Genomic DNA, 25,832 nt, shown 5'->3' with positions numbered 1-25,832 from the left:
TTAATTTTAAATGATGATTAAAACATAGGATGAGTGTAAAATGACCTTCGTTCTTCATTGAAATTAAAAAAAAAATCATGCATGTGTTGTAAATATTGACAGGGTATCATCATGTAAATACAGGAATTCAAAATATCATAAACATGGCATTATAATAATAAAATCATGATATTAAGAAAGCATTTTTTCCGACCGAATTTAATATTTTTTAGATTGTCTAGTTCTAAGACGGACATTCATGTTTGTTTGGCTGGGGTCAGCTTTCACCAAAAAGTATGGATCCACTCGCTCCTCCGCTGCTAAGGTCATCGATCCACGGTAAGCATTTTAATTTACAACTGATAATAGGCAGCTCTTCCTTGCATATATTGTAGCATTTTACTGTCGAGATATATACAAGGAATCATTTTATGGAGCCATTTATAATTTTTTGCAAGATAATGAGTGATTTAAATCACAGTTAACACTTAAGTGATCTCATACGATATGTACAGGGTCTGCCATTGAAAAGTAATCGGTTGTTACAAAAAAAAAACGTTTTTTAAACATTTTCTTACTTATATAATGAATGTATAAAAACAACCATTTTGAATAGAAATCGAGAAAAATTATTTCCTGACCAATATTTCCGCTAAATGTCCGCCATCGAAGTTAAGGCATTCTTGCAGCTTGGCCTGGAAATTTCGCATAACATCTCGTAACATGCTGACAGTTATTGCCACTATCTCGTCAGCAAGACTTTGAAGGCTTGGATGATTATGGGTGGATCGGTTTGAAAACCTTCGTTTTTAGATACCGTTCCGCCATCTTCCAGCATTTAGGTAAGCTTCCACCACTTTGATAAAACGCTTTTCATGCGAAGCCTCGATGCTCTCCAGTCGAACGATCCATGGCAACTGTAATGAATGACTGTGCAGCTTGAAATGCATCATTAGTCTTCCAACTACGTCTCAAGGTAACCTAAAAATCTTGCGGTTTTACTAACGAACCCTCTTAGATGGGCAATTCTACCTCAATTCATCAATATTTTGTTATTTATGATCTCAGACTTCGGTGAAAATGTCTGTATAAGTATATGTCCATCTCAAATTTAAAATGTACACATGTATTGAAAAAAATGTGCTTTTTAAGCGCATTTTGATTCTCCGAATTCTTCCCATAAAAACCCGATTTGAATCATATAAGTTCTTATATTTGGCCACCTTGATTTCCTTGTGGAGCTGGTTAAGTGAAAATATATTCACGTTTAACACATCAATATAATAGAGTTTTTAGTTATGCCATCTACAGTTTCTTTTGGGTACGTAAACACAAACAAGAATGGCCTTTTCTGCTTAATCATCTGAAACATGATGGCCCCTTTTTACGGCCCTCATCCTTTTGATTTGTGAAATGTATTGAGTATCACTTTTGTGTTACCTCTTGTTATCGTCAAATTCTCCTGTTTCGTTCACATACGTGATGTCTTTCATCTTCGAATTCGCTCTGTGATAAACAACGATATGATGTAATAGTTCAAACCCTGCTGCGTGAACGGCAGTGAAATATACAAGAATTGCCATGAGGAAAAATTCCCCTGGACCGGGAATCGAACCACGGACCTCTGGATTTCGGGGCCAATGCGCAGACCACTACGCTATCCAGGTTCTTCAATTCCCATGGCAATTATACCGAGGCTGATGGCACTAGGTGTTAGGCCCTCGCGGTCCATCAAGGATGGCAACGCGAGGGAGAAAGGACTTTCAAGAAGCCACAACCGGTTATATTGCCATGGGAATTAAAGAACCTGGATAGTGTTGTGGTCTGCGAAGCCAAATGTCCGTGGTTCGATTCCCGGTCCAGGGGAATTTTTTCTAATGGCAATTCTTGAACCATATGATACTTAAATTTTGATTTGTGATGGATGAGTCTGCAGTTTTAAATTGCATTATTTACTCCTTCATGTGATCGTGTTAACTCGCAGTTGGTACGGTAGACTTCCGATGTATCTCAAATGAATCTCTTCTATTGCTCGCTCGGTCTTATTTAATGCTCTTTCTACTTTTTGGTCTCTACCTTTGGCTTTGATCCATGCTAGGCATGCACCCTACAAGATTTGCAAGGAAAATTTTTCAGTTGTTCCATTCTCCGTTTCTACGTTTATTAGAAAAATTTCGAACCACGTAAGGTTTTATTAAATGATTAAATGGCTGCGTTAAAGATTTTTTTTTGGAGAAATGAAGCATTCGGCATATAGTTTCTTTTAGCGTTTTGGTGTTGCTGCTTAATATCTGCTGATTACTATTAGTCTTCCGCTTTCTTCTAGTTTCCATAATTTGTAACGTTTTTTTTACGTAATCAATCGGTGTAAATCGCGTTTTGATATGATTATTCATCCGTATACAGTAATCATCGCGTATTGTCGATGATTACTGGTAATCATTCCATGATATTGTTAACATATAGTTTACTAAGTAGTTTTCAGTTTTACTTTCTTACTTTAAAATGTATCTTTTACGTATCTGGTAATTGATAAATAGAGGATTCCTTCCTTAGCTTAAGTATTGGCATAGGTTAGTACCAACGTGCTATACACGTTTACTTACGATTAAATTGAAAATAATCAAATATTCTCAGCCATAAAAGCCACGAAAAGCTAAGCATGCTGATAAATTGTCGTCATGCTCCCGCATATTTTACGAGTGCTCTTATTATTCGTGCTAAGAGCCTTATCAGCATGTCGGCAGTAAATTTGGTGCTCAGAAGTACTATCAAATGTGTTATCATTCCGAAATGGGCCAGTAATACATCCCTCTGGTAATGGCTTCTGTTTCACGCAGGTCGTATGTCATCCTCTTCATAACTCTGTCTGCCATAAAAGCTGAATCAATGCATTTCGAGAATGAGAGACAGAATGGTTTGGGAGCCCGTAGGTATATAATCCCACATCTTGATCTCTGATTGGGATAATGTTCAGGAGCAAAGTGGTTGGGTTTGGAAAAGCAAATCCAATTTTGCTGGATATCCTCCATACCACAAGCTAAGTTGCTGAATAGGTTGGTTTCCTATTATTTTTTTATTGCCCGAATCGAAATATTATTACTCCTGGAGTACGTATTCCACGATATCTATTTTTCGCGTTTAAACGAAAAGTGAAAATTTTCAAGCGCGCGAAAACGCGACGGCTATGTAGGAATGGTGGGAAAAGTCCGTGTGACGTATTTCTGGTTCCCGCTGTCACCCTGTGAGGTGACCTTGAGGCGAGGCTTGAGCGCTGATACGACGCAGGATGATAGCAGGTAGCAGAGTATCCTGCTACCAGTTAGCGCTTGGCTTAAATAAGGATTATTAATACCTTATCAAATGAAGGAAACTTTCCGAACTCAGACAATTTTAATAGGTGATTATTAAGAGATGTTTCCCTGAGCTCTGTGCCCCATGCATGCATTGATAATCTCAGAAAATGTGTAACTCCTATCTACTCGTATAGAAACTAGGTCCCTGTGACGTCGCGTGGAGTGGAATCGCATGTGCGCCAATCTGGCCTTTTTCAAATGAGGTTAAAATTGACCATTGCCATTCGTCTAAACTGGGATTACTAAAACCAAATAATTTGTTTATTATGAAAAAAATAATGGTGGGTAACGAATAGCAATCAATGCATTTCGTTTTCTTTGATGAAGGAAACTAACCTATTTCTTAATGCACATTAGAAGAGTAATGTAATTATGCATCAAAATCAGTATTTAAATGCGTAAAGCGAAAGTTTTGTCTTAATGGAGGAGGAAGAGAAAATATTGCTGACATGTAAATTGACCAGTAACGAAGTTTCATAGAATTCACGAATAGAATAGATTATAATCCATGTTTCTTGTGCGCCGAGATCCTTGCTTGGCGAATACGTTACAGAAAACAAATTTGTTTCTTAGAATCGAAACAGTCATTTTACAAATTTTATCAACCGATTTGAGAATGCAATATAATGTTCAAGGCTCTGTGAATAATATTTATGTATTTTAAGGCACAAATACTATTTTTAGTGCAGCAACAATGATCCACGTAAACAGTAACCATTGCTCATTACAACTATCACATGATTTATAATAGTGTGAAAGTATTGACTGAGAAATAGATTAAGTTAAAAAAATACAATCACTGAATGTAATCATCTATGAGCAATGGAAAATAACTAAACATTTGCTAATCATTCGTCATTTTTACTGCTCTTTTCAATTTTTATTAGAACCATTAACGTTTGTGTTTTATTTGACTTTACAGGCTGAGAAGTCAATGCCTTATCCTAACCTTGCAAGAGATTTAATTTCCATCAAACTATTGCAGACTTATTTCTTAATTCTTCAACAAAATACGTTCAGTGAGAATGACTTGATCTAAACGTTTGCTCTCCTATAATAGGCTCCTTAAAAAAACTCGAAATAATTGCGTTGTGCAGGGAGAGCGAACTACAGATACCATTATTTATGAAAGGCCGATTAAAGTGCAAATTAAAAAAAAACATCGTGCATTGATTCCAGTCTTGAGCTATCCCAGTAGTAATAACGTCGGAACTGCTAGATACATTTATTTGTTGACTTCTGCGCTTCCTCAGATATAGCACACAGGAATCCAGACACAACCTGTTTTCAGTGCATGAGAATTTTATGTACACTGGTGGTCATGTATTATGTCGGCATGTAATTTTAAGACCAGCAAAGCTGTCTATTAACCGTATTCCTCAAACATATCTGTGCATCTTTTCTGTGACCTTACGAAAGCCTCTTCAGAATTCCGTGAAATCACTTGAGGAGGCCCTCATGCAATCTTCTAATCATAGCTGGTGTTGCAGCATTAAAAGAAAACCTTTAGTACGTGAACACGTGATAATGGCAAGCCATTAATTGACTGCATGAATGGGTCTGAAGTCATTTTCATCTCAGCTATCATCCTCCAAATACCATACCTTTTTTGATTTTATTTCGATAATTCAGATCCACGTCTACAAGGTACCATGCAAGCCAGCATCAGGGTGTGTGGCATATTTACAACGTTATGTTTTTTTCCTAAAATCTTTAAACTTTCCCTAATACTTTGCTAATTCATGCCTTAAATTATCGAAATATACCTAATGGTATGAATGTATTTTTCTCCGATTATCTCTCCCTTCTCAATCGACGATTATTTTTATCGGATCTTACTTTGAAACTAGCTCTTACAGCTTCATGATCTCTAATGGCATTTAATTTTTCACCCTTTTACTGGCACCGGGCAGATATGTCGGCCCTCGCTGGTTGAACGAAAACTGCCAGGGGCCGATTTATCGGCCCTAATAATTTCACTTTTTTTTTCGTGGTTGTGGCCTTTTCAACGGCTGTAATTTATGTAAACCCCCATAATCTATCTGCGGTTATAAGATATAAATGTATCTTAAAAATTGGGAACAAAAATCTAGACGTATTAAATAAAATTAAGTTGCTGAAAACTGTTTAAATCTGAAATGTTGCAAATTCCGTAAAGTAGCCTTGGCAGTCATCGTACATCCCCCCTGAAATGGGCTGGCAGTAAAAGGGTTAAATATTTAGGAAACTTTCTGGTATGTTTGTCGCGGGCCGGGTCCGGAGATAAGAAATACGCCACCGGATACTTCAGTAGACGTTGGCATCGAATACTTCAGTCATCGGAAAATTTGCTATCCGGCCCGCGGGGCGATTCGGAACTTGGAATGTGGCCCTCATGGACCAGTAAATTGGAGACCCCATGATCTAGAGCATTATTTCTGTGATGTTGCAACCTTTTTTTCTTCTCAGACAATAATAACCTTTTATAATCTTTAGAGCTTTATTTCCTCTCCTCCATTCAAAATGGCTTTCTCACTAACAATCCGCTGTTTACTCTCCCATCACCATAGCGCCCTTAACTCCAAACCACCAACATAAACACAAATACGCATACAAATTACAAAAATACAATTCAGACATCAATGCATAATCAATCACGCCGAACATCATGGACACGACGTTACATTTCCTCTTGGAGAGTAATGTTGAGGGAATTGAAGGAGAATGGAGACGTGGTTCCACGAAGTGTGGGAGAAAGACGAGGGTTCGCGTGTAGTGGTGAGCGAAAGGGAAGAGCATGCGTGTAAGAGGGAGGAGGCATTATTAGTGGAAGACTACGACTGCCTCCTCTCCATCCCCTTTGGATGCGGCCTGGAGGGGTTAGCGGGACACACCCCCACGGCCGGGGTAGGGATTAAGGGAGGGAGGGAGCGAAAGGGTATAAGGGAAGAGGGTTGATCCACGGATGGGTGCTCTCGAAAGGGAAAAGGGGTCCTTGGGATGAGGGAGAATGTGAGGATGTTAGACGGAGCGGAGACAGAGGTGAGAGTGGCAATAAATGAAGTGTGAATGGGAGGCCTTCAACTGTCAGCATGAAGAAACCATTGGGAAAAGTTTGAAAGAGAGATCATAGGAGAATCTACGGCCCAATTAGAGGAGAAGGGTATTCGAATGAACATGGAGATAAATGAGACACTATAAGCGTGGGATATTGTTAGATTTGCTACTTTTGTCACTTCCGCTGGCATAGTTGTGCATCATTCACATTACGATTGTCCCAGCGATTGTCGGAACTATCGTGCATTCACGCAAAGATTGTTAAAACCTGTGCTGCCCTCCAGTGCTGAAATCTAAAGTGAACGGGAAATCGACGGTTAGCAAAGCGGTTGAGGTATGCAGGACAAGATATTAATGTGCTCAACGTGTATTTACCGAATAATTTTTCTTTCAGGACAAATCCATGAAAAAAATAGAACTTCACGAGCTTTACATCTTTCTCTTGTCGCTTCCGTTTCCAGTCTCCCAGCGCCTAACAATCGTTAAGTGGTGGCAACATTTGGAACTACGTCAACTATTGTCAGGACATGCATTCACACTGCTAGTTCGGCCAACTATCGTTGGGACGATCGCTCGGACAATCGTAATGTGAACGAGGCATTGGACCGTGCAGTAGGGTTAGGCAATGACAGAATTCCCCAGCTAATTATGCTCGATACGACAATATTTATGAGCGGACTGTATTTTCTATGAGCCGGGAGTTCCACACTAACCTGACTGTCGTGTTCCAGCCAGGGATGGCAAGCGAAACTAAACGAAAGTCAAAACCAGTAAAATTTCAACAATTTCGTTCCCAGAAACAAAATGTAGAAACGAAACGAAAAGAAATTAAACCCGAAGAGCTAAACTGAGGGTCGAAAAGAAATTGGAGTCAAAACTACTTCGGGTCGAAATTAAACTAAACCTCTGGGACGAAACTCTAATTACGTTTCGCACCGGAGGGACCACGTGATTCACATTCGAACAGTTTAGTTTCGACCCACCACCGTCTCAAAAGATTCATCTCCAAAATCGAATGGCCACTTCCAGCCGATGGATAGCTCTAAGCAGCGTCTGCTCGAGACCTTTCTATCACGACGAAAGAATGACTAATGCTCATAGCCAACAATAACGAATCAACAACGTTCAACAATCACGCACCATCGCCCACACGGGAGCACAAAAAGTGATCGACGATTTAGCCAAATTTAGTATGAGAATCCCATCACGATACATAGCGCAAACGCTAAAGATTCTTAAGCTTGAGTCACACGATTACTTTCTTTCGTCGTGAAAAGTGATCACCAGAGCTATCGCTTTTCGCGACGGGAAAAGTGATCGTTCTAGTGATCATTTCTCAGAATCACACGGTCCCTACCGCCATCTCTTTTCGCATCATTTGCGATATCACAGCTCGTTGTCATAGGACCCTCATCACGAAAATATATAGCGTGTTTGTTTATCTATGTCGAGCCCACGATTGTCAAACGCTGCGCTGCTATCATTCCACACGGGCATGCGTTCTGATTGGCTGATATGGGGTTTTAAGTGACGGTTTTAGCGACGGAAAAAGCGACCGGACGAGTGATGGAATCCTCATCGCAATCGTGATCGCGAAAAACAATTGCCGGCGACGATCATTTGCGAGTGATCACGAGAAAATAACGGATAAAATGATCGTGTGATTCAGGCTTTAGCAAAGTGGAAGGGGTTCAGAAGAAGAGATAGACCACATAAGAGATGTTCATGGTGAAACATAACTCAGTACTATTCCACAAACTTTTATTTTAACAGTCTAATAGTTTCGACGTTTATACCATCATTATCGAAACTAAGTTAGTCTATGTTTAGTCTAGACTAAGGCAAGTTAGTCTTGATAATGGCGGTATAAATGTCGAAACTAGTAGACTGTTAAAATAAAAGTTTGTGGAATAGTACTGTGTTTTTGTTTCACCATGAACATTTCATCGTTCCACCAAGTAACGCCCAAATCAGTTGATTTTATTCACGTTAGAGATGGCTACAATATGCGGAGGACGATTGGAAGGCAATGGTAGTTACGAGACGGAAGGAGAAAGCAAGAAGGAGAACCGAATGGAGACGAATAATAGAGGAACCCAAGGCCCACACGGGGATTCAGAGCTGCGGATGATGATGGGAGGCCTTCAGAGCAGGGAGCTGAGGCGGTGTGAGGGTGTCTGCATGTGTACAGGGGCAGGGCAGGAACGGGAATAGTCCTAAGGGTGGAATCGGCAAATAGAGAGCGTAGGGATGTTAAAAGGGACGGGACGGGTTTGCCGATGGAAATGAGCGCCAAACTTCGATTCTCTCGCCGTTTGAGACTCCCTCATTCCCTCTCTCTCTCTCTCCACCCTCCGTGAGCACATAATGCCACCACCACTGCATAAAGTTTCATCCTCCCCCTCTCTTTGTCTCTCGCACCCTCTTCACCCTGTTGCCGCATGAAGCGCTCGGGTGCCATTGTAACACGTGGGAAAGGTCAGAGAAGGCGAATGGGGATGGGGAAAGGTGTAAGTGTGGCGAGGGAGGCGTGTGTGTAATGCCAAAGGTGAGAGGTGGGTTCTCTGGTGAGGGGTGCGTATGAAGAGTGAAATGTGGAGTGGCGAGGGATGATTGCGTGGCCAGGGGCAACGGAAGTGCGTGAACACGTACTATTGACGAGCTTATAATCGACTCGATTGATGAACGCAGTAGGTACCTGAAGCTGTTAACACTCCTTCGTGTGCGTTTTCGTATAGTAAATTTGTACTATTACCTAGGAAAACGATTTTTTGAAAAATTTATCTGCATTTTTCTCATATATTGGTTTATCAAAAAGTACTGTTCTCTTGGAAAATTTTCACTTCTCTATTTGTGCGTAGTCACGGCACTCCAGAATAAAAAAAAAATTAAAAGCGTAATAGAATGCATAATAACTTAGGTTTGGCCTTTATAACCCAATGTTGCTTCTAAGCAACATCAAAAATGTTTAAACTTTAAGCTCTACCCAGGAGATATCTTAACTGCCTATTATTTTGTAGAGTAAGTTTCAATGACGAAATATTTAGTTGCCAGGATAATTATCATTGAGTGTAAAATTTTCAAGATTTCAAAATGAAAAATCATGAAATTTGATTTTTCCCAGAATCAGCTCTGGGTTAGAAAGAGTTATTGTGATCAACGAAATAAAATAGTCCACACACATTACCTTGAGGATATTTAAGCTATAAAGAAGCATGTAGAGCATAAAAATTATATTGGCTGTGGCAATAATAGTAATGGTATCTGGAAACATTTTGTTTATTAAACATACCTACCATAGTAGGTTTAACATTCAAATTAACAGTCAAATAGAGATAAGGGGGAAAACAAATTAGAAGATAGTTTTCAGCAGTCATATGGCACAACGATAACTTTGAAAATCATTTCATTTTTTGCTGTATTTGTTTTTTTTGGCAAATCACAAATGGAAATCTCCCTGGAAAAATCTTCAAATATTTATTTTTGCGTCGCCTGGGATATTAAGTTAGGAAAAATTCAATAGAGCCAAAACGCACAGTAATGCAATAACGACTCAATGAATCATTGAAACAAATGCATAGAATTTATTATTCTCAGGAGTTTATATTTGGTATTTTTCCAACTCGTCAATCGTTAGCAGCAGTAATTAACAATTGGTTCAATAGTCTTTCAAGCCATAGAAACTGAATCGATCACCCTTATCCTCATATAATGTGGCTTAATTTTACTTGTACTAACCGAATTCAATCTTCCGGGAAAATGTAACGTAAGCAATGCGGAATAATTTTGTTGAGTAAAAATTAAACCTTATGAGTTGATGTTTAAAAAAATTGCTTAGAACCTAACTGTCGGGAAATCGATTCTTGACCATTAAGAGCATTCGCAGGTAATACTTATGGGTAGATAATATCACATTTTTTATTCAATACATTTAATAATCGTGGTTGTTAATTGTCACATTATTCATTTACGCCACCGAGTGATCAAGTTTTTAACCGTTGAGTATACGAAAGAAGCAGAAATATTCTGCTTTTTTTTAGTGATAAACAAAAGGGCGGTTTCCTATTCTTTTTTTATTGCCTAAATCGAAAGATTATTACTCCTGGAGTACGTTTTTCACACTTTTATATTATTAAATGACGATATCTATTTTTCGCGATTAAATGAAAAGTGAAAATTTTCAAACGCGCGAAAACGCGACGGCTAAGTGTGAATAATGGGAAAAGCCCGGGTGACGTCATTATGGTTCCCGCTGACGGCGAGTGAGATGATCTTGGGGCGAGAATATGTGCGCCGCTGAGATACAGGCTGCTAGCAGGTAGCAGAGTACCCTGCTAGCATGTAGCGCTTGGCTTAATTATGGATTACTAATACCTTATCAAATGAAGGAAACTTTCCGACCATAGCCAGTTTTTAATGGTGATTATTAAGAGATGTTTCCCTGAAGTCTGTGCCTCATGCATGCATTGGTAATCTCAGACGATGTAAAACTCCTATCTACTCGTATAGAAACTAGGTCCCTGTGACGTCACGTGGAGTGGCATCGCATGGGCGCCAAGCTGGCCTTTTTCAAATGAGGTTAAAATTGACCATTTCCATTCGTCTACAATGGGATTTCTAAAACCAAATAATTTGTATATTATGAATACACTAATGGTGGGTAAGGAATCGCAATCAATGCCTTTCGTTTTCTTTGATGAGGGAAACTACCCTATTGTGCGCACGTGTACCCGACTGCGTTGACCGTGTGATTCTATATAAAATTTTGCAACCGAAGGCGTCGTATCATCGTACCTTAAAAAACGCACCCATTGCCATTTTCTAAAGTCGCTATTGAGAGAGACCCACCGTCTAACAAGTATGCCTTTATACTATGGAATAATGGGGTGGTTTACTTTCTCAATCGAAAACAAATGGAAATAAATATTCGAACAAAATTCATGGCGGAGTTATGGAACTCAAAAATTATTCAAATGTGATTTTCTCTGTTAACTATCTCATATTTTTCTATAAAAAAAACTCGATATGGATATTCGAATATGGGCCTGCATTAGAATTTTTGCGCGTTTCAATTTTGGGAGATATTAAGGTTTCCACCGCTGCCATGACAACAGGTTTCTTACTCAAGTATGCTGGTAAAATTTACCGGTTACTAGGAGGGGGGAAGGGTACCTTCCTCCGGTCTAATTTAGGAAACTATGAGTCCAAAACCTGCAACCAGTTTCCCAATTCGGACCGTTCGTTTGGTTTTTACCGCTTAAAAAATATCCAAATGGCTAATTTATTGCAGACACAAAATTAATAGATGAAAAGGGGGAATATAAAAAACAATTAGTTTGATAAAGAATAACTTTTGACGGAAATATACGAGAAAATAAAAAAATTGACAGAATTAGGCAACCTACTCCTGCATCCTACAACCATCCCCTCTATTCTACCAAACCGGGCTACAGTTGGATGGTCAAGATATGAAACGATAAAGTGGATCAAATATTTGTCTATCATTAATTTTTTTTTGGATAACAATTGGTTTCATAGGGTTCTAATAAAACTTAACTTGAAAAATGAAAAGACGTATAATTATATATACCTCGTTTTATTATATTAAACGATTTTAATTTCTTCTGATGAATACTATTGATGAATATTTCTCGGGTTCTCAGCCAGGTTAATTCTGTGTGATAAGCCGACGTTTCGAGAGACGACTTGTATAATAAGTGTACAATAAGTAATTTCCTACCTTATAATTCTCCGCTTTTAATTTGAATACGCTTTCATGTAAACAAATGTTTGTTCCTGTGGAAAGAAGACGTAAAAAAATCGAATTTTCAAAAATTACTTTCTAAATCCATCTTCAAGGCCGTTTTACACCATGGAAGTCCAATTTCACACTGAAACGATACGACCGTTTACAAGGACAACAATACGGCTCAGGTGTCGTCCGATTGGCTGAAGGTCTTTTGAAATTCTTCACGTTCTTCCCTTATGTTTTCTCATTAATATTGTTTGCGGATAGTGACAATTGAGATGATGATTCAAGCATAACCTTTCGAGTATATTTAAATAATCATGAAAATCGTGGATAAGGTGGTTTAGAGTATTTGACCATATGCCTGACAACTCGCTTTTGCTGCAATATACCAAAAACAATAAGTAATTTCCTACCTTATAATTCTCCGCTTTTAATTTGAATACGCTTTCATGTAAACAAATGTTTGTTCATGTGGAAAGAAGACGTAAAAAAATCGAATTTTCAAAAATTACTTTCTAAATTTCCTATCTTATCTTTATCAGTTTTTCGTTTTAATGCCTAATCTTCTTTCCCAATTTAGCTCCTCTTGCATAAAAAATATGTTGCTATGATTTTTTGTTCATATGATCGCCACGCCGCCATTGGATTTTGGTGGCCATTTTTGAAATAATCCCCGTACTCAATTTTAATTGAATAGAGAGATAAATAATTGGAAATTTAGTGTATTAATAATTGTTCCTGGGGTTTCAGACAATTTTAGAGTGGGTCTTCTTAAGACATTTTGTCGTAAATCGTCTTGTTCATCCCAAACATTTGCATGAGTGAGTGAATGAGTGAGTGAGTGAGTGGTCGTTAAGGGGGTTTATGGTATATAGATGAAGATCCATAAGAAAGGTAAAGGAGCACCGCTTCAATGTTGTTATCTCTTTATGCAGTACGCTCGGGTGTACTAACGCACATATCAAAGTTCAACCTGTGACTCTATCTCTCTCTCATGTGGAAATGGTCTGCCCCAAGCGTTTTGCCTTCCTTAGACCTTCTTATCCCGATAACTTGCAAAGGGCGCTCTCCCATAGCTGTGGAACTTCGTAGTTGAGCCCTCTTGTAATCGAATTGTAGCGGAGGGTGAGTATCGCAGTGTTGCCGACTCCACCGCCAGGGATGAAGGCCGGGGGTGAATCTATTTTTCTTTCCGTGAACTATCCTTCACTCTATATCCACTAAAAAAGTATCTTCTTTGTAATACAACCTTATGTTTCCTTTTTTCGAAACCGTATCAAAGCGAGGTAAAAAAGTTTATCTATTTGGTAGTATATGACAGCTGAATACATATTTGTATGAGTTTCAGAGATTACATAAAGGTTTATTGCTTTTGCATGACATTTTAAGCAAAGGTAATAGTCTGACTAGTAGAAAAGTGTGAATGTTCCAGATAACGAAGCAAGGTTCAAGAGGAATTTTCATGTTATGAATTTTTAAAGTAAGTACCTAAAACAAGTACCTCTTTTAAAAGAATTTGCAATTTCATAAATGCACTAATTTGCAAATGACCTGCATTTATTTTAGCATCGAAGGTAATTTAGCTCGGAGGTGATGGAAATTTTGTACAAAATGAACTTGTAAGTCGAAACAATGTGTGTACATTAACAGTCTGGCTCTATTTTATAGAATTTGTATTTATTTTTTCTATAAAAGTTCATGCTGTAATTATATATATTCGTTGGAGGTACGTTAAACACAATAAATGATCTCAATAAAAAATCTCGATCCCCGAAAAGTTGATATGTTTTTGGGTGTATGAGTGGTGATTTTTAAGTTAAAATTTGAATCTAGTTTAGTTGGTTAAACGGAATATAAGCCTTGGTGTCAGTCAGTGCGTTTCATTGGAGGTGAAATTGAGCTTTTTTTGTTGCCTACTTCTATTGCTAAACCTATTTCTGGACAGTATTGTTGCTTCATGTCCTTACTAAAATTGAAACATTTATATCATTATTGATATGGAGCATCGCATATTTTTTCAATTGTAAACAGAAGGGCTAAACCTCCTTCTTAAGTAATTTAACGAGTTAGCCTTATTATAATCATTACAATTTTATTCTACCTATGTTATTTCATAAGAAAAATGAAGGGAATTATAACTATATATTTTAGTTAAATTTGGCCTTCTAAGTCGATTAGTTCTTTTTATTTGTCCATATTAGAACAACAAAGGCAATAACACAATATTCGGCGCCCATGTACTTTCCGTTTGATAAATTAATGGATTACTTTTTCGCTCTATTTAGAGACCATCCGTTTTCGTTCATCTGGTTGGACTCCATTTCAATTTTCCCACCGTTATAATCTTCATAAGCTCATCATTTCGTCCAACGTCTGTCAAAACCCAATAATAGGCCATCATTTCCCGATCGCTGCCAGCATTCCTCTCAAGATCAGCGTTCTCAAGATGATGTTAACCCCTTCACTCGTAATCCCACCAACTTCCTTCCTCTCGCCATCCCTCCGACCAGGAACAGTCGAATTCGCTAGACCGGCTCTCTTTCTTGCATCACTTACTAACTTTCATGTTCACAATTATTTTTCCGACTTTTTCTTGTGAAAGCTCTCTGAAATTTTAGTTCTAGTCCATTTTATTAAAAGGAGGCCGCTTTTACTGATCATAAGCCTAGTTTTAGAAAAGTAACTTCTTTTCCGCAAATCTTGATCCCATGGAGACTCAGGCTGAAAGTATGTTTCACATCGGATTGCGAAAATTATACCGAAGAAGAGTCATCCATATCCCGAAGCGCCGGGTTTTGTAGCCTGAGGTATAATTAAATCCACATCTGTAACAGTGAATTTTTGGAAGCTTCAGATCGATTCAAACAGGCAATAAGTCGTTCATAATCAAGCGTGCTCACATTAAATTGGGAAAATCTCAACTTGACTAGGGTTCGAGAAAATTATCTTTGGATTTTCGTAAAACCACTATGTGATCATTGTTCATTCTTGTATGGTAATAAAATCCTGAGGTAGCACTTCCAAGATAGCTCTTTTACCTCCCTTAGGGTGTTCTTCTCCGTATCCTTCTTGATCTGTCTTAGATAGGTACTTTTCCTTTGTCATCCTCTCGGAACTTTTATCAGCGATACAAATAAAATCTAGGGTTCCCATCCCGGTCAAAAGAGTCCTCTCTCACATTTTTCGGCTGCACACTCCTCCACCGTCTATAGCGACGAATGGAAGCCACAAATGCATTGACGGTTTTAATCAATATCCTAGTGAATCAAATGGGATAATGGTGATGAAGTGCGCTGAGATTAAAAATTTCTTTGGTTAAATTACCGTCATCAGGTCGGATCAGGTTGGTGAAGTGGCTAGCGCGTTGGTTTTCCACCCAGTGGGCTCTGGTTCCATTCCCGGTGATAGCGAGGAGTTTTCAGAGATTTCCTGATCTCTGCATGGGTAGGTATTTTGTGGAGAGCACTTCTAGGGCAGAACTCCGTCCGTCAGATGGGACGTTAATCCGCGGTTCCTTTGACGTGTTACGTTAAGATGAGGGCAATGCGGACGACGGTTTTCTTTCCACCTTTCATTTCCTTCCATTACTTACACCGCAAATGACCTTAGTTATCGGTCACCTCAATGTTGGTGGTTGTTTTCGGGAATTGCTGCGTAGGTAACATTTTCACACCATTGATAAAAGAAGCTGTGAAAATTTTCATGCGAAAACTAATTTCGGTCACCTACTTCAAATACCATACCTTGCCATAACAAACTAACCAAACCATATCAAAATACCATACCAACCAAACCATACCAAAAAGTAGTGCAGTATATTAAGACGTAGAGTTGAGCTAATCATTTGCAGTGGAGGAGATACTAAAGGCGAAATAAACCGTGGGACTCAGGAACAATGCGAGGCTGGCATTTTGCTCTTGCTGAAGTGAGTTCGCTCGGTGCTCACCAGGGGAGCTAATTTTCCATTCCCCTCAGGACTCTCCAGCTGAATCTCACTTGAAAGTTAGTTTTCGGAAGAATTTCACTTCTCCTTCAGCACCGTTCATTGTCCTTTGCCATTCCAAGAGCAGCTGTCGCCGCAATCGTGTGCAAACTCTGCGGCCTGGACCCCTGAACACGGTGGGAAGTATAACCCCCTACTTAAATGGACCCTAAGTAATTCTAACCTACCCAGCTCAACTGAAGAATATCAATTCCAAGATGTCCGGTCAACTCCATGTCCGACAGATGGCTTGTCTCTCAACATCTTCCCTCTTCAACCGGTTCGCACAAAAAGATGAGTTGGCACAAAAATCATAGTTTTTATGAAGTTAACGGTATTCTACAGTAAGTTTTGGTAATGGGGTGCTCTCATAAAATTAGAAAGGTATTTTTTTTCATGTCTAGATAAGTAAGTTAAATATATTAACGTATGCGAAATATGTCTTGATAATTCTCAATATTCTTGTTGATAGAGCTTCATAGTTCGCAAAAATTACTAAATTCTTTTGCGCTACAAGAACGCCCTGTGACGTCAGAATGCGAGTAAGCAGACTCGCTCCATGGCAGTAACAAAACAGTAACGACGATAACAAACATCTTTGATGATACTGATTCATAACTTGAAGGGTGTGTGAAAACAGTTGTGAATAGTGTAATAGTTTTACGATGCGTGTATTGCGCAATGGTTTCCGACTTCGAAAAGACGCATTCTGGGAACATTCTGGAGGTAGATTAATTTAGTAATTTTCTAATACTTCGGAAATCGCCGACGATAAGGATGATGAAAAAGTAATAAGCGTTATTTCTCAAGACTGTACTGCATCTTCCTGCATGCATAAATGCTTTAAACCCGTCAATTATTCAGGATAAATATTTCACATGACTGATGATGAAATTAACATATAAAAATAAATTGTACAGAGAGATACATAGGCTTTCTAAAACTGGAACAAATAGTCTACTCTCTACTGGTACCCCGTAAACGTATTGTTTACTGGACTCTGACGTCACGATCAGCCAACATGGTGATGGGTCGTTTGGAACGCAAGATTCAAAGACAATTTTCGAATTGGAATTTTACGAATAATACGCAGGTGACAGAAGAACTGCTTTCACTGTAATTTTCAGCACGAAGGATATTTTTTTATCGCATAATCATCCATTCTCGGTGGAATTCCCCATTAGGCACAGCATTCAGAGGAATTGCATGTGGGTCTATCCACCTCAAATCAAGAAACTACTATTTTCCCATGTATTGACGAACATTTCTTTTCCTAATCACCCCAAAATTAATAACTCAAGTCCGTTCTACGAAAAAAAAATGTACTTTCCATACGCATTGAATTTTTTCGTGTTCTTGCAAAAGGAAATGATTCTTGTATCATTTCATTCCAAATTGTTTTCACCAAATGGTCGTAGAGTCATGATTTTAATGAAGCACTCTTATGCTTAAAGCGACTTTTATCGCAGTCTCGCGCACGGGTACACATATACCCCAAGAGTGAGATTTTCCATTTGAAAAAATCCCTGATCAGCCAAATTATGCGAGAAGTGAAGCGATGGTTTAGATTCATCAAAAACGTAGTAAGACTGAATTTTATAGTTTTCTCAGGCAAAATGGTTAGGTAAGACACAAATTATTTTCATGCAAGTAAGAGATTGTCGTTTACACAAGTATCAATTTTCAAATGAATGAGAAATAAATAGCGATTTCATAGTAAAAGAAAAGAATATTTACATGGAAATCTGAAACCCTAAGGGGCATACGCTTGTTGACTTGAGGTAGAACGATCCACGCACGTTTGACTCTGGCATCTCAATATTTAAGCCACACCTCCTGCACCATTAGGACTTATTAAGTGAAAACTCTTACGCCAGAAATTCACCGCAGTTCTTCACTAGCACATGGAAATAGAAGTGCGCTAGGTAATTGAACGCAGGGATGCCGACTAACAAAAAATATTGGGGGGCCCAAACAGGGATCTTGCCCCGGGAAATTTTATAAGTGGTGACTTTTAAGTTTTTTAAGCATTTTAGAATAGTCATATGATCAACGTAAGAACCCTGATAACTCGAATCTCGATATCAGGACACTCCGGGGAAAATAGACAAACCTGACACATTTTTTCCTCACACCCATAACGAATTTTTGAGGGGGCTCGGTCCCCCTCAGGCCCCACGGAGTCGGCGCCACTGATTGAACTTGCCATTAGTGCTGTCAACTATCATTTTCTTGATGCAGAATTAATACGAATGTTTGAAATGGCTGCAGTTCCTTGAATGTATCTTTTTATGAAATGTCTCAATATGAATATATCAGTCAACAAAGTCCGCGGTAGCCACTCAGTCGACCTAAAGGAAGCAAAAATTGTTGCCAAAGTGAAAGATTTTAAACAGTGACTCGTCAGAGAAGCCAGAGAAATATCAAAAGAGGAGAAGAACAATTTCTACATGGACACCGGCATTAAAATTAGACGTACTTGGCAACCCGTAGTCAGAAATAACAATCAACAACCCACTCCTCCAACCTCCCCCCACCACCCGACACACATACCTATGTATGTATGAATTTAATTTCCCACCTCTTCAGAATCCCTTGAGAAAGCAACCAGCATCGGTCGGGAAACGTTGGGGCCACCCAGATATTGACGCGGCGACATGGCCCAAAAGTTTTTATTCAACATGAATATATCCTCTAGGAATCTCACCGACTTTCACGACACCGACACCGACCATCTTTGGTTTTAGAAATCGCAGCTTAGACGAATGGCAATGACCAATTTTATCCTCATTTGAAAAAGGCCAGATTGGCGCCCATGCGATGCCACTCCACGTGACGTCACAGGAACCTAGTTTCTATACGAGTAGATAGAGGAGTTTTACATCGTCTGAGATTTATGTCTAGGAAACATGTCTTAATGATCACCTATTAAAACTGCCTATAGTGGGACAGTTTCCTTCGTTTGATAAGGTAATAATAATCCTTAACTAAGCCAAGCGCTACCAGCTAGCAGGGTACTCTGATACCTGCTAGCATCCTGCGTCGTATCAGCGCTCAAAGCCTCTCCCCAAGGTCACCTCACTTGGCGGCAGCGGGAGCCAGAATGACGTCACACGGGGTATTCCCAGCATTCATACTTTGCCGTCGCGTTTTCGCGCGCTTGAAAATTTTCACTTTTCATTTAATCGCGAAAAATAGATATCGTCATTTAAAAATCTAAAACCGTGAAATACGTACTCCAGGAGTAATAATCTTTCGATTTAGGCAATAAAAAAATAATAGGAAACCACACTATCGAGCATCGGAGAGCTATGGGCGGCAGAGAGAGACCTGCAGCGGCCACTCTTTACCTCTTTCTAAAGTGGGGAAGGAGGCCACTTCCCCTCACCTCATCCTAACCCCTCCCTCCCTTGACCACTCCCCCCTTCCACCAACTTCAAAGTGACAATCTCGAACGCAAAACCGAAACGTTTTCTCTATTTTTTTTGTCAACCCTCAATCAACCATTCCATTCTTTTTGTTATCTAAACTACGCGACGCGTTCGACTCTTGTCCTCTTAAGCGTTTTCGCACTACATGAATCCTTCTCCTCCTACGACTCGCTGCCGAACGCTGGGATTTCGCGGGTAGATTTTTTGAAAAAAAAATATTTGCTCAAATGTTTTAAATTTTGTTTTTATTCCCCCCTCGTCCTACACTTGGCGTGTATCGACGGCGATTGGGATTCGCGGAGAAAGAGAGCAAACAAGAGAGAATCGACGCGCGGGCGTCCGCGTTGTTGACGTCCGCGCGTGTGTGTTTATGTGAAGCGATCCAAGCCGAGACGGAATAAAAATACCACTCTTCTCTCGATCTCTTCTTCATTCCATCATTTCTTTAACATTGTAACACTCATGGCCACGAATTTCGGCTTATCGTTAACGTAGCATAGCTTAATCTGTGCGTATCTGTTTTCTGCTCAAATAAGACTTCACAATAGTCGTAGACTACGTGTTACCACATGCTATTATGATGTAAATTCCCTGTCTACAAAACACATTGATAGTAGTCTACAATAGGATAGTTTCCTTCATCAAAGAAAACGAAAGGCATTGATTGCGATTCCTTACCCACCATTAGTGTATTCATAATACACAAATTATTTGGTTTTTGAAATACCGGTTTAGACGAATGGTAATGGTCAAATTTTATCCTCATTTGAAAAAGGCCAGATTGGTGCCCATGCGATTCCACTCCACGTGACGTCACAGGGACCTAGTTTCTACACGAGAGGATAGGAGTTATACATCGTCTGAGGTTACCAATGCATGCATGAGGCACAAAGCTCAGGGAAACATGTCTTAATAATCACCTATTAAAACTGGCTAAGGTCGGAAAGTTTTCTTCGTTTGATAAGGTATTAACACACCTTTTTTAAGCCAAGCGCTACCAGCCAGCAAGGTACTCAGCTACACGCTAGCATCCTGCGTCCTATCAGCGTTCAGAGCCTCGATCAAGGTCACCTCACAAGGCGGTAGGGGGAACCAGAAATGCTCGCATGGACTTTTTCCCATCATTCATACTTAGTCGTCGCGTTTTCGCGCGCTTGAAATTTTTCACTTTTCATTTAATCGCGAAAAATAGATATCGTCATTTAAAAATCTAAAAGCGTGAAATACGTACTCCAGGAGTTATAATCTTTCGATTTAAGCAATAAAAAAATAATAGGAAACCACCCTATTTTGTGTAATTATCACGCAAGTCAAATGACGAGTTGACATTAAATCATCCAAAGATTATATACAATCATCAAATATATTTTCGCATTTTTTTCAACGGTTTAAAGTTGTATTGTGAATAGACTTCAAAATGTAATATATCCTAGCGGAATAATGGTGTGCATTGTATATAACTCGTAATAGATTTTGATTCATTGATTTCTATCAAGTGTACACGGAAAAAAAAGATTTGATTAAAACTATCGAACTGGTGTGAAAGGGAGTATTTTTGTTAAATATACTTGAACTTTGATGTAAATTATTAGGCACTTGCTTTATTTTACCAAACGCTCTTGATATATTTCATCAAACATTTTGATATTTCATAATTTGGTCAATTGCACGAAAGAGTTTGGTAAAAATAACTGAATTTAATAAATACGGTTCTGAGTTTGGTAACTTTCTTCGATGTTATGGTTAATTTTACGAAGGTGATTGCTTGTTTGGTCAAAATTATCAAACTCTACATTACTATGCAAACTTGGTTTGATAGAATTTGATAATGCCTGATTCACATTACGATAGTTCCAGCCGTCGTCGGAACTATCGTGCATTCACAAAACGATGGTTAAAACCTGTGCTGCCCTCTTGTGCTGACATCTAAAGTGAACGGGAAATTGACGGTTAGCAAAGCTGTTGAGATATGCATGGACAAGATATTACTGTGTTCAACGTGTATTTACCGAATAATTTTTCTTCCGCCCATATTCTTCCTACTTAGGACAAATCCATGAAAAAATTAGAGCTTCACGAGCTTTTCGTCTTTCTCTTGTCGCTTCCGTTTCCGGTCTCCCAGCGCCTAACCATAGTAAAGTGGCAACGTTCGGAACTACGTCAACTATAGTCAGGACCAAGAACCCTACATAAGGACGTTAGGACGACGGCAAGAATACTACAAAAGAGGATCCTCAAGTCCGCCTCCACATGTGTTGTCGACCACCGCGCATTTAAATGGGTTACTAAAGTCGCCATTCGCGTCGCTAACGGACAAATTGATCCGAGTTTCATGAGAAAATGTAGTATAATTAGGGGTGTCAACCGAAATTTACATTCAAGATGATGTGATTAATTAAATTCATAACTCTTCAACGATATTCCTCGCATTTGCAAAGACAATACTTCAAAATAATGTGGGAAAATGGATCGCATTGCACTCATCACCGCACTGCGGTCATTTTTGGAAGCCATTTAAAATGCGACCGAAGTGGCAACAGAAATCAGCCTTCTGTGGGATTGAATTGGGCCTCCTCCATGCAGTCCCCGTGGACGACGGCTCGGACGATCGTAATGTGAACGAGGCATAAGCGTTTCGCAATCTATCGAACGGTCTGTCGTACCTCTTTTGTTTATACTAATACACATTTGCAGTTGAAAGAGTCTTAAACAGACGCGCATTATTTTGACCCATGTAAGGTCATCCCACGCCCTCGGAAATAGCGACAATATTATGCTAACACATAATGCTTTATAATTCTGGTATATAGACGGCTTTTTTTAATTAAACTTAGAAATACACCTTAAAATCGGTTAATTTTATTCTTTTCAGTAATATGCAGCCCTTAAACAGGCCTTACATAAAAGATAGGTTGGTAGAAATGATTCTGTTTTCATTACTTGTGATGGCATTAACGTTTTAATTTTGTTCACGTTCATTTTTCTGTTTGTCATCAATGGGAATTGGATAAAATAACAGCGCCACAAATCACTGCTCACTTTAATGAGCGATTCTCGTCGGTGATCGCAATCACGGTTAAGAAACACCGTTACTGATGAGTAGCAGTGACAGTAACGAAGTGATTGGAAAATCACAGTTCCGGTCATCACTAAAATCAAGTCCTTTAACCTTCTCTTTAAGAATGACTTTTAGAAGTAAGCAAGAATGCCATTCAAGTTAGAAGTGGATACCAATTATTTGGCCCAACAGAAACTGTTGGGCGCAGTCAAAAATTGCCTAAATAGACAAATGAACTCCCGCCACGGAAATCTTTAGTAAAAGGCGAAAGATTTTTTCGAACTGACTAGAGTTCTTTCTTTCTTAATTTTAATAAAAGAAAAATTGAGGTCCGCCTTCTAATTGACGACAAAAGTCATAGCGAGAGTTAGTAAATTCTTGCAGTTATTCCAAAGAGGCTTGATAAATGAGACATTTTGATTAAATCACTCACCAAAAATCTGTTGAAGCATGAAAATAGATGTTTGAAACTGCAAACACCGTAAGATTAAGAGTAATACAGTAAAAAATTAGCATTGAAATGTAATAGACTTCTTGGCAGCCATCTGTCGTCAAAAATGGTAAGCAACCTTTTCCAGCGCACTCGGGAGAAAGCGTTTATGGCAGGGTATGAGCGCAGGTAGACAGGGATGGTGATTCATGCGCTGTAGGGCACGCTACTACCACAATGGGCGTGGTATGCAAGGAAGAACCAAGCAGTCTGCGACCATTCCGCATTTCATCTACATCTAACAATAATTACATATTGTTACCGACTGCATCCGAGAGTAAATCTACCTAATACCCTCGCGAGTCCCTACCAAGGTGTTCGGCAGGGGGTGGCTGATTGTAGAAGCATGCACAAGGTACACCAAATATAAATACATTTTCATGCATTAATAGGGGTATTTGGGAATGGAACTTATAGCCAAAGGAACTCTTATATCCTCACCCAAAAATAGAAAGTAGATATAAAAAGGAGCTCATAAGACTTAATGTTAACGCTAATTGAAAGTAAGGATAACCTCTCATTACAGTTATTTACTTCTATTGTTGTGAGACTTGGGTTTTTCTTTTTAACTTCCGCCGTGATTTTATTCTGATTTATTATGATTATGTTTTGAATTTGCGCTCCTCACTGGGTGTATTTATCATATTGTTTCTTTATGTTTGCCTAATAATGTCATCATAGTGCAGGCTTTTCATTTTAGCGGCATTCCTAAAATCAAGTTCAGGCCTGCTTTAAATTACAATGTTATCGTAAGCTGGTGCATCAAAGACAGTTATTGAATAGCGTGTTATCATGGATATTAAAACTGTAAGGTAATGTTTGTTTATTTCGACACATTAAAACTTTAATTAGAGGTATTCCTGAGGTAAAACTATTCGCGATAATGTTTAATAAAATGTGATTAAAGTCGTCATACTAGACCCAATTCATGCCAAGGAAATCACTCAGCACGTTAAAGTTATCTCTACATCGATGTAAAAAGCCTGCAAATAGAGTTTTCTTGCACATCTGATAGATATTATGGAGTAACTACGAAATGCAGTGGTGTGCATCAAGTAATCCTCTTAAGCTTACAAAGGGAAACTGTAGTCTCACTTCATTCACATTTCAAAGCTAAGGTTGATTATTTACAATAATTATATATTATGGCGTTTGAGTTAGTAATAATTATGGAAACCGATTTAGACTAGTTGTTAGAGTCCGTAGCTACCACGCGGGGAACCCACGTTCAGTGCTTCATGCAGGCTTACATTTTTCCACTTTTTGTTTGTATTTCTTTTGCAGAATCTTACTTTAAACTTCTAATTTTATGATTTTCAACCAAAATAGTGTGTTCGGGATTGAAAATCTTTCACATGTGCACGCTAAATCGGTTTTATTATCCTTTCGGTTTCGATAGTTTTTAACGAACTGCTGTGGCCATTTCGGTAACAATTACCAAATCAGTATGATAGAATTTATCAAACAGGTTTGGTAATTATTACAGAATTTTTCAATGTGCCATATGAACCCAAAAGTTAGATAAATTTCATCAGAAATCGATATTTCTAACCAAACTTTTTTTTCCGTGTATACATTGGCCTTCAAATCTGCTACGTTTTGTGGCTGATCAAAGTTGAGGTTAATTTTTATAACTTTCCTCGAAAGTACATTTCTTAACTTCCTCATTTCTCATACATATATATATTCCAAGAAAAATATTCTTAATTTTGATGTACATGTAACATTATACCTTTTAACGATACTAAGAAATTACATCGTGGGTCAACCGCTAAACACAAGCATTTAAAAAGAAACTAGATAAAATATTTCGAAACTCTATAATTGGAATTCAATTTCCTTCCATCCCTGACTTTGTACATTTTATTACCTAGATTTCCTCAGGAAATCCATGGCGAGGAATTTTAATAATTTCCTTTTTTATGTTAACCATGGTCATGACCTTTCGCGCCGCTATGAAGTGGGATTTCATTTCCAAAGCCTTGCTTATCCACCCAAAAATACCGATATTTATAACCGTGATGTCATAATTAGTCAAATGAAGACATTTTAATGCAATTTATCGCGAATTAAAATGATCCATTGGACACGTAAGGAATAAATGGATCATCGCCGCGCTCTGAACATTCCTAAAAAAGCAAGCGAAGTAGCTGCATGAATCAACCATCTGCGGAACGAGCTCTGGCCTTATCTATAGAGACCCATTGGTTGTGATGTCTCCGATGCTGCCTGATGAGATTCCAGCCATTATTGAGGAAATGAGTGATTTGCTTTCGTGACTTTCTGAACTCGCTTCCTTGATTGTCTACATATCGTCTCACGACACTTGCGCCCATTCATTCGCATTTCCTTTTTATTACCACTTTCGTCTCTCCAAATTTCAACTGCAGATAAGTTTGTTCAAGTATACCGGGACTGGCCTCGGTGATAACTTTACGGATACACCTGCGATGCACAAATTGTGCGAAAAATCCACAGAGGGAAAATCATTCGCCTTGACCGGGATTCGAACCCGGATCCCTCGATTTCCGGCCGAGTGTTTAAGCCTGTTAAGCTACGTTTAAAAAGCATTTATTGCTTACTTTGGCACAGTACAACATATAAAATTTACATGTTTACATATTTTTAAATATCCTTTAAAATCACCTACAGTTATACAAATATTTGGAATAAGAGTTATATCGAATATATGGATCCCCCGATTTCCGGTCGAGTGTTTTAGCCAGTTAAGTTACCGAGGCGTCATTC

General features: G+C 38.7%; 1 protein-coding gene and 1 non-coding gene across 2 annotated transcripts in view; both read right to left on the bottom strand.

Annotated features, from left to right (window-relative positions):
• Window positions 1–25,832, bottom strand: part of LOC124156551 — a 500,021-nt gene that overhangs the window by 358,548 nt on the left and 115,641 nt on the right. The gene's annotated exons all lie outside the window — the stretch shown is intronic.
• On the bottom strand, window positions 22,779–22,896 carry LOC124156666. Its single transcript, XR_006864375.1, has one exon. It is a non-coding gene; the product is annotated as a U5 spliceosomal RNA (small nuclear RNA).

Source organism: Ischnura elegans, chromosome 3 (assembly GCF_921293095.1).
Source record: "Ischnura elegans chromosome 3, ioIscEleg1.1, whole genome shotgun sequence".
Taxonomy (NCBI): Eukaryota; Metazoa; Arthropoda; class Insecta; order Odonata; family Coenagrionidae; genus Ischnura; species Ischnura elegans.
This window is presented reverse-complemented; position numbering and strand designations above follow the sequence as displayed.